The sequence below is a fragment of the Salvelinus alpinus genome, chromosome 36 (assembly GCF_045679555.1).
Source record: "Salvelinus alpinus chromosome 36, SLU_Salpinus.1, whole genome shotgun sequence".
In the NCBI taxonomy this organism is placed as follows: domain Eukaryota; kingdom Metazoa; phylum Chordata; class Actinopteri; order Salmoniformes; family Salmonidae; genus Salvelinus; species Salvelinus alpinus.
Window position 1 is genome coordinate 6,113,397 of NC_092121.1, and position 10,481 is coordinate 6,123,877.

Below are 10,481 nucleotides of genomic sequence, written 5' to 3' on the forward strand. Positions count from 1 at the left end.
ATTGGTTTGAAAGGTGTATTGGAAGGCAGAAGCCATCGCTCCTGCAGATGGAAATGAAGAGGGAGGGAGGGATCCCTGACACATGAGGACCCAGATGGAGAGGGAGAGCAATCATCTGTCAAACATTTCAGGTCTCACAGATGCTGTTCATTGACTTACTGAAATCGCAGCGTCCTCTCATCTAATAAGTGATTTGAGACAGAGGAAAACATCCAATTGCATGAGGGAAGTAATTAGATTGTGGCGTTTGACTTCTACAGAAATGAGAGAGAGAAAATGAGGGGGCACCCGGATTTGAACCAGGGACCTATTGATCTGCAGTCAATTGCTCTACCACTGAGCTATACCCCCTGTTGGACAAGAGTGGTTTTATGATTCTCTTGTTGGTTTTAGGCCAGGGCCATGTGACTACTGCTACCAGACTGGGGAACCGCCCAGCTTTCTCTCATTGAGTTTGTGTGTGTGTGTGTGTGTGTGTGTGTGTGTGTGTGTGTGTGTGTGTGTGTGTGTGTGTGTGTGTGTGTGTGTGTGTGTGTGTGTGTGTGTGTGTGTGTGTGTGTGTGTGTGTGTGTGTGTGTGTGTGTGTGTGTGTGTGTGAGTGTGTGAGTGAGTGCAAACAAAGGAAGCTGAGCAAACAAACGGAGAAAGCGCTGGTCTGAGAGCCAAAGTCAAGTGACTTTGAGGGTTATTCTTCACAGAAAATGGCTTTTCTATAGATTTGACAAGCCAGAGAGACACATAAATGGTGCAAACACAACTGGAAGCACATGCACACACCAAACCATCATCGAAGGAAAAATGATGCTCTGTTGTTCTTTTTCGATCTCTTTCTTTTCCCCCTCTCTCTCTCAAACACATATTTGAATTCTGATGCGTCTCCATAAAGCAAGGTTCAGAACGTCATTAACTGTGACTTATTCTTCTCATCAACTAGGGAATCATCATAATTCCTGCTCTTCACAAGTCCTTTCACTCACAGCACCACACAGTCATATTACCTTACATCAAGACAAGACTCCCTCTTCTGTCCGTCGCCATGTCAACGGACCAACAGATTCCAATGGGCAGCATTCTCATGGACCATTAGGTGCTTGTTGTGGGCAGGGGGCTCAGATGGCGTTGTCGTGGTTTCTCGGTTTTCTCAGACAAGAAAGTACAGGGAAAAGGCAGGGAAGACAAAACCACTCAGAGTTTAGTACGGGAAACCCTATCAAGGCACAGGTATGGGTGGACATATTTTATCATTATAAAAATACCTCATTTGATGGCAATATGCAGAACACACACACACAAGATGAGCATATTTCACAGATACCAATAACACTGATCCACCATGGCGAGGCAATGATATTGATCCCAATATTTTATTGATGGCTCAATCCTTCAACAATCTCTCATTTAACTGCTTGGCGTATTAAAACACATAACAGATCATCTCTGAAGGAAAGGGATGACACCAGAGAACTTTCAAAATCTATAAATGAGATACGCTCTTCTGCACATACACATTTAGCAACAGTTCAATCACAACAACCCTAGATAATGAGGATCTACAGTATAGTAACTTCTGAACCAGATCGAACCCCAAAAAAGTACTGGTTCATATCATTAGTTTCTGTTCCTTTTTAACCAGTGAAATCAACCGTTTTTTACATTAAGCTCATTCATTTAGAGCAGGCAAGCCAGTTGTTTACATGCGTCATGGACAGGCAAGTGTATTTTTTTGCGGGTGGGGAGAGAGCGAGAGAAGGTTGAGGAGGAGACTTGAAGTGCTGGGCATCTTGTTACGACGTGCATTATATGAATTAGGTCCCCAGAGTTATACCTAGGAGGAGCGGCTTCTATGGAGGAACTTTGAATGTCCTTTGAGCTAGCTAGCTAACAAGCTTGGGGTAGCTAGCAAGCTTGAGCTAGCAAGATAACAAGCTTGTGTGTGCAGAGCGGCACCAGAATTAAAAACACTTCTTACCCATGTGAAATGTGATAACTAGGCCTATAACATCCTTAACTACCATTGAAAAAGTTAATCCATTCTTATCTAGCAAATAAAAAATCTCTCTCCCAATATTCTGAATCAAGCTTGTAACGTCAGTAGAATAGCCTCTGCTTCGGAGGGGGGAGGGGCAGGTAGCCTAAACACGTACAGGAAAGGTTAAGATACCCAGCTTGCAGGCAGACACTGGAATATGTTTCTGAGTGACAGAGTGAGGGCTTTGCCTATGTGTTTTGTTGTGGGACTATGAAAAACAATAGCTGGAATATTATTAATCCGTTCCCCTGCTTTTAAAATACCGGTTCTGTTTCCGAACAGTATGGATCACTTCGTTCCAGGTTGCGTTTCTGTTTCTTGACAAATGTCGTTCTTTTCCGGTTTTCGGTTCTGTTCCCTGAACCGATTCCAACCCGTTCCATAACAACCCAGTTCAATTAACCAACACGTGATTATATCATTAGTCTCACAGCTCCCCACTACACCATCATACCAGTTGACAGACCAGAAGGTGTATTTCTACGACAAATGGTCACTATCAAACCAACACATGCACATGCACGTATATTGTGATATATTGTCAGTGATGAATGTTGCCCACCATTTGTGATTATGTTTGAAAACTGCAATTGATTAATTATTAGAGCGCTTTTGTGGTACCACAGCTCCCCCCTCTTCAACCTCAGCCTTCTGTTGAAACCCCCTCACCCATACACAGGTTTTGTGTCCCAATGCAGGCAGACGCCGAGGACTACATATGCCGGGAAAAGGACAATGGAGATATTCTCAGCAGCAATTAGAGCCTGACCGATATTTCAGTTCACCAGTATTATCAGCCGACGTTGGCCTTTGAACGCTATATCGGTATCGGACGATAACTCCACCGATAACCGATATTCAATAAATAGGATGAAAAAAGGGAATCTCGTGCTGATCTGAACACTTGAGGGCATTCTCATGATGTGTCATTATTGTCACAATGTATGAAATCAACATTTGAAGTATAGTTATTGGACAATTGCTCTTTTGGATGACAATTTATAAAAATTCAGTGTGGTAAAATGACACCTTAACTTCCCTGCTGTAAAACAGTACATTAGCAGATATATCGGTATTGGTAAGTTTTGCCCCCAAAAAATATCGTAATTGGTGTCGGACCCCAAAAAACATATCTGTCAGGCTTTAGCAGCAATGGCTGCTTTTCTAAGAACTGAAGGAAGTCTAACTCAACGAGACTTAGCATAACTGTGACTAATCAATATATGTCTAAATAGTGTGTGATGGAGGCAAACCACACTGAGGCAATCTAACAAACAGCACCCAGCATCCATTTCACACTGAGCCTAGTCCTGTCCCCTGATGTGGGTCTGGATTGTGTGACGCAGAGAGAGAGGAGATCCTGGTCAAAGGTAGTGCACTAGAGCCTCCTGAGTGGTGCAGCGGTCTAAGGGACTGCATCGCAGTGCTTGAGGCATCACTACAGACCCAGGTTCGATCCCAGGCTGAGTCACAGCTGGCCATGACTGGGAGACCCATGAGGCGGCGCATAATTTGGCCAGCGTTGTCTGGGTTAGGGGAGGGGTTGCAGGCCGGGATTTCCTTGTCCCATTGCGCTCTAGTAAGTGCAAAGCCTGTAAGGTGACTTAGGTCGCCAGCTGGACGGTGTTTCCTCTGACACATTGTGGCTGGCTTCTGGGTTAAGTGAGCAGTGCGGCTTGGCAAGGTCATGTTTCGGAGGACGCATGGCTCTTGACCTTCTCCTCTCCCGAGTCCATAGAGGAGACTGTAACTACCAAATTGGGGCGAAAAAGGGGTAAAAGTAGAAAAAAAAACATTACAGTGCCACCAGTAAAAAGCTGTCCTGCAGCTGCCCTACGGGTTGGCATATCAAAAGCCCAAAAGCCCAGACAATAAGCCCATACCTGGCCATTTCTACTGCATCCTCTAGTCTCCAACAGAGCTAGCTACCACAGGGAGATAAGTTGCACTACTCTCATGGTCACACTCTCCTTCACCCTCAGCCTGACATTATCTAGATATGCAGCTCTAAGTCACACTGCGCAGCAAAGCTAGCCAGGCAAAACGTTCAATTACACAACAGTCAGAGCCAGGCTCTCTCAATTAAATTCAAGGGGCTTTATTGGCATGGGAAACATACAGTTGAAGTTGGAAGTTTACAATCACTTTTCTACAAAAGCTACAAAAACTTTTCACAATTCCTGACATTTAATCCTAGTAAAAAATTCCCTGTCAGTTAGGATCACCACTTTATTTTAAGAATGTGAAATGTCAGAATAATAGTAGAGAGAATGATTTATTTCAGCTTTTATTTCTTTCATCACATTCGCAGAGTGTAGAAGTTTACATATACTCAATTAGTATTTGGTAACATAGCCTTTAAATTGTTTAACTTGGGTCAAATGTTTCAGGTAGCCTTCCACAAGCTTCCCACAATAAGTTGGGTGAATTTTGGCCCATTCCTCCTGACAGAGCTGGTGTACCTGAGTCAGGTTTGTAGGCCTCCTTGCTCACACACACATTTTTAGTTCTGCCCACATATTTTCTATAGGATTGAGGTCAGGGCTTTGTGATGGCCACTCCAATACCTTGACTTTGTTGTCCTTAAGCCATTTTGCCACAACTTTAGAAGTATGCTTGGGGTCATTGTCCATTTGGAAGACCCATTTGCGACCAAGCTTTAACTTCCTGACTGATGTCTAGAGATGTTGCTTCAATATATGCACATCATTTTCCTTTCTCATGATGCCATCTATTTTGTGAAGCGCACCAGTCCCTCATGCAACAAAGCACCCCCACAACATGATGCTGCCAACCCCGTGCTTCACGGTTGGGATGGTGTCCTTCGGCTTGCAAGCCTCCCCTTTTTTCCTCCAAACATAACGATGGTCATTATGGCAAAACAGTTCTATTTTTGTTTCATCAGACCAGAGGACATTTCTCCAAAAAGTATGATCTTTGTCCCCATGTACAGTTGCAAACCGTTGTCTGTCTTTTTTATGGTGGTTTTGGAGCAGTGGCTTCTTCCTTGCTGAGCGGCCTTTCAGGTTATGTCGATATAGGACTCGTTTTACTGTGGATATAAATTATTTTGTACCTGTTTCCTCCAGCATCTTCACAAGGTCCTTTGCTGTTGTTCTGGGATTTATTTGCACTTTTCGCACCAAAGTACGTACATCTCTAGGAGAGAGAACGCGTCTCCTTCCTGAGCGGTATGACGGCTGCGTGGTCGCATGGTGTTTATACTTGCGTACCATTGTTTGTACAGATGAATGTGGTACCTTCAGGCGTTTGGAAATTGCTCCCAAGGATGAACTATACTTTTTTTTAGGTCTTGGCTGATTTCTTTTGATTTTCCCATGATATCAAGCGAAGAGGCACTGAGTTTGAAGGTATGCCTTAAAATACATTCACAGGTACACCTTCAATTGACTCAAATGAGGTCAATTACCCTATCAGAAGCTTCTAAAGCCATGACTTCATTTTCTGGAATTTTCCAAGCTGTTTAAAGGCACAGTCAACTTCTGACCCACTGGAATTGTGACACAGTGAATTATAAGTGAAATAATCTGTCTGTAAACAACTGTTGGAAAGATTACTTGTGTCATGCATAAAGTAGATGTCCTAACCGACTTACCAGAACTATTGTTTGTTAACAAGAAATGTGTGGAGTGGTTGAAAAACAAGTTTTATCGACTCCAACCTAGCAAGTGAAATGGATAAGAAACAAAAGTGGAATAAACAATAACAAATTAACAGTAAACACTACACTCACAAAAGTTCCAAAAGAATAGACATTTCAAATGTCATATTATGTCTATATACAGTTTTGTAACGATCTTTCTCTCTCTCTCTCAATTTCAATTCAATTCTCTCCTGCTCTCTCCCTCTCTCTTCTTCTCCCCCCCCCCCCCTCTTTTTCCTTCTCTCCCCCTCTGACTGTTATCAGGAGATTGGATCTGCTGTTCTGTTCACACAGCAGCTGCTGACTGACTACTTCTGCTATAATCACGACTACTGCTGCACAGCTCTCTGGCTGAGGATGCTATTAACACTACTGCCTCTGAGGTGAGAGGTGGTCAATCTCAAAGCCTGCTCAGAGTAATACTGAACATGGGGTGATAAAGGGGAAACTTACTCTCTGGTTAGCAGAACTGTACAGGGAGGGTACACCTGTATGTAGTCTCTCATGACTCTCATTTTGAAATGTTCTGGGTGCCGAGATGAACCTGTATGTTACTGTTTGAGTGTACAGTGCAGATATGCGGAGATGACTGAATGTATATGGTGAGGTAATGGGCTGTGTCCTAATATGGATGTGTGTATTGTGGAGTGAATCATAAGATTTATATTCCCTACTACCAACTACACCCGGCCATCATTCTGCTGGGCGATTCCACACCAGCTGAAAATATTCTGGGTATCTCAGATTGTTTTGGTAATTCTTACATAGGAATTTCATTTTTTCACAAAACATGTTTTAGAAAATCTTGATGAAAGCGGCCATTTTAGGCCCTTTTTAGACCTACACATGCCTCCTGTAAGACCCTATGATTCGTGAACTGTACATAATACAGACAACATCTTGGTGTCATTATACTTCTTATAGTATACTGTAAAATATGGAGTATGTCTAGATTCTAAAAGATGTAATAATAATATTAATGTTCATATTAATTTATTCAATGTGGAAAATATGAATATAAATATCTAAAAACAATGCTTTTTTATTTTGCTTGTTTTTTTTATACATATTGTTTGGGACAATAATACTCTTCAAACACATCAAATTTCAAGTGTGAGCTCTCTGGTACTTTTAATGATATGACCCATTACATACATTTTATACAAAAATATAAATTTTATATAAATTTACATTAAAAGTCATTAACCAATCACAGCCCTCCTTTAGGATTGCACATTCAGCAAACACAAGCAGAGAGAGTTCCCTTTAAATCCATTTCCCCATTCCCTGTGTTAGTGGTGTTCATAAAATGTATCATAACTTCAGAATTAGCAGAGAGCCCACTCTGAAAATGTGATGTACTGTCTTAAAATGAACAAAATCAAAAAGGATAGTTTTTAGATAATTATATTAATATGTTTAAAGTTGAATAATTGAATGTGAACATTTGTATTTCCGAATCTAGACGTACTCCATATGTTAGAGCACACTATAAGGAGTATAATGACACCAAGGTGTTGTCTGTATCATGTACAGTTCACTGATCATAGGATTTTACAAGAGGCATGTATAGGTCTATAAAGAGCTTAAAATGTCCACTTTCATCATGATTTTCTGAAAAATTGTGATACGAATTAGAAAGCATTTCAAACATCGTTTCTCCCAATTAAGTTTTTATGTGGTAATTGCCAGAACATTCTGAGATACTCAAAATATATTCCGCTCCTGCTGGCATGGAATCGCCCTGTTCTTGTTACAGATGTGAATCCTAACACACAACTATGTTACATTCCTGCTGAAAATACAAGGTTCTTCTATTGAACTAGTGCACCAAAACATCCTTTTGTTCCAGGGTTATTCAAACTCAAACTACATATGATATGCTGGAATTGTAGTGTTCGCTTGCCTGCACACTCCTGCACTAGCTGCCACACCACCAGAACACATTATTCTGATAGGAACAGTGGCGTAAACACTCTAACCAACCATAGTGTCTCTGCAAAGAGCACCTTACTTTATTGCAGGGCACATACATAACAGTGTAGCCTATTATTATCTCCATCACTGCTATCTGGTGTACTGGATACTGCCATTACACACTCAAGCAGGAGTAACACAGCAGCATTAGCAGAGAGACAACAAACAAAAGCAACCCATAGAGATCTATCACAAGGGGCTATGTGTCTCCAATCCTCAGTGCCTATTGTGTGAGATCAAGGGGCCAGACCCTTTCAGTGGGGTCGTAGCAGGGTTATAATATATAAATATATGCCAGACGGCTTTATCCAAAGCAAGTTACAGTCATGTGTGCATACTGAACATTTCACCTAATCAAATCAAATTAAATTGATTTAAATAGCCCTTCTTACATCAGCTGATATCTCAAAGTGCTGTACAGAAACCCAGCCTAAAACCCCAAACAGCAAGCAATGCAGGTGTAGAAGCACGGTGGCTAGGAAAAACTCCCTATAAAGGCCAAAACCTAGGAAGAAACCTAGAAAGGAACCTTGCTATGAGGGGTGGCCAGTCCTCTTCTGGCTGTGCCGGGTGGATATTATAACATAACATGGCCAAGATGTTCAAATGTTCATAAATGACCAGCATGGTCAAATAATAATAATCACAGTAGTTGTCGAGGGTGCAACAAGTCAGCACCTCAGGAGTAAATGTCAGTTGGCTTTTCATAGCCGATCATTGAGAGTATCTCTACCGCTCCTGCTGTCTCTAGAGAGTTGAAAACAGCAGGTCTGGGACAGGTAGCACGTCCGGTGAACAGGTCAGGGTTCCATTGCCACATGCAGAACAGTTGAAACTGGAGCAGCAGCACGGCCAGGTGGACTGGGGACAGCAAGGTGTCATCATGCCAGGTAGTCCTGAGGCATGGTCCTAGGGCTCAGGTCCTCCAAGAGAGAGGAAGAAAGAGAGAATTAGAGAGAGCATACTTAAATTCACACAGGACACCGGATAAGACAGGAGAAATACTCCAGATATTACAGACTGACCCTAGCCCCCCGACACATAAACTACTGCAGCATAAATACTGGAGGCTGAGACAGGAGGGGTCAGGAGACACTGTGGCCCCATCCGATGATACCCCCGGACAGGGCCAAACAGGCAGGATATAACCCCACCCACTTTGCCAAAGCACAGCCCCCACACCACTAGAGGGATATCTTCAAACACCAACTTAGAATTCTGAGAGAAGACCGAGTATAGCCCACAAAGATCTCCGGCACTGCACAACCCAAGGGGGGGGCGCCAACCCCCTTGAGTAAGGGTGGTCCCGGGAATCGAATCTCCTATCCTGGCATTGCAAGAACCATGCTCTAACACAGGGTTCCCCAACTGGCGGCCCACAGGCAAGTGATTTTATTTGGCCCCTCCAAGTTTTCTGAAAGAAATAATAGTATAATAGTATTGTTTTATTGTTGGACATAAAAGACTGTAAAAACACCAGCAAATCAGATCCAAGTATTCCCACGCATTATAGAGAGATATGTGTGATCATATACAAATGTAAGCCATGTTTAAAATGATTATATTTTAGTCAAATATTATATCTGTTTGGGCTTCTTGCGGTCAATTTGTAGTCTACAAATTATTTGTAATTGTGTTCCGGCCCCCTGACCATCCGCTCAAGAAGAAATCAGCCCGTGGCTGAATCTAATTGATGATCCCTATTCATTAAACCATCTCTCTTGTCTCAATGGACTTTGGGTGTAGCCACAGGAAGTAATTTGGATCTGGGGGTGCTGTACATCTTTCCTCCAACGAGGCAGGGATTAATCTTTTTGCCCTCGCTGGTGCTGCAGACTATATATCATCCACTAATACAGGACTATTAAATGCCCAGTGCACTACTAAATAAAACTATTAATATATTTTTTTTTATTACGATTTTTCAGGAGGTGCTGCAGCACCCTCAGCACCCCTACTTCCCACAGCTATGCTAACTTGATACCTGAAAGCAAGGGTTTGAAGGAGTCTTCAACCATTGAACCTATGGCTTGTATGTATTTGATTTCATAATTGACCCTCGCCACAATGTTACGACTACATTGGCTAACATGCTCCCCTCCATCTAGCTTCTTTTGTTTTTACAAAAAGCTTATCTTCATCCAAAAGAGGTAGGCCTCCGAGATCTGACGGACGGGCACGCCATCAAGCGGGTTTTTGAAGATCTGCTAAATGTTGAATTTTAAATCAATAGCCTATATCGGAAATGGTAATAAAAAAAAACGTATGCATTCTATATTTAACAAAACTGTAACCAAATAAAGGAATGATATGATAATAATACTAGACCTATCTGCTGCTAATAGGCTGCATAGCGTATTAATTGGTGTTACAAGTGTCCTGAAGGCCTTATGGTCAGAGTTACGTCAATAACGTCAAAAAGGTAGTAGGCTAACAATAAACCCTAATTATTTATCACCTCTGAAGGGCCCGTGGGTTCGGTTGGAGTCTGGTTACAAGGAAGTTCCTTTCTATAGTTTAATTAGAATCCAAGCGAAGTTAGCCTGGCTGACGCAACTCATGTGAGTCTCCACTAAATACATCTGGGAAGGGTAGACTGTTGTCAGAATAAAAGTCCCTAATATCAAGTATCAAGTAGATGACTTGCCGCCTAAAGGTTAAATAAATAAACTAGGCCTATTTCATAGCCGGTTACAAACAAAGTATTTCAGCAAGCAGACCATACATTCTTGTGCGCGCGTACCCGTAATCCTTTGCTCATGCACGGCACTGTTCATTTGAGTTCACTCCTGCAAAGTTTAGGCGAACTTC

At 42.2% G+C, this 10,481-nt stretch overlaps 1 non-coding gene across 1 annotated transcript; it reads right to left on the minus strand.

Moving 5' to 3' along the window:
• Nucleotides 1-279: 279 nt before the first annotated feature.
• trnac-gca (transfer RNA cysteine (anticodon GCA)) lies at nt 280-351 on the minus strand. The gene has a single exon. It is a non-coding gene; the product is annotated as a tRNA-Cys (tRNA).
• Nucleotides 352-10,481: the final 10,130 nt, after the last annotated feature.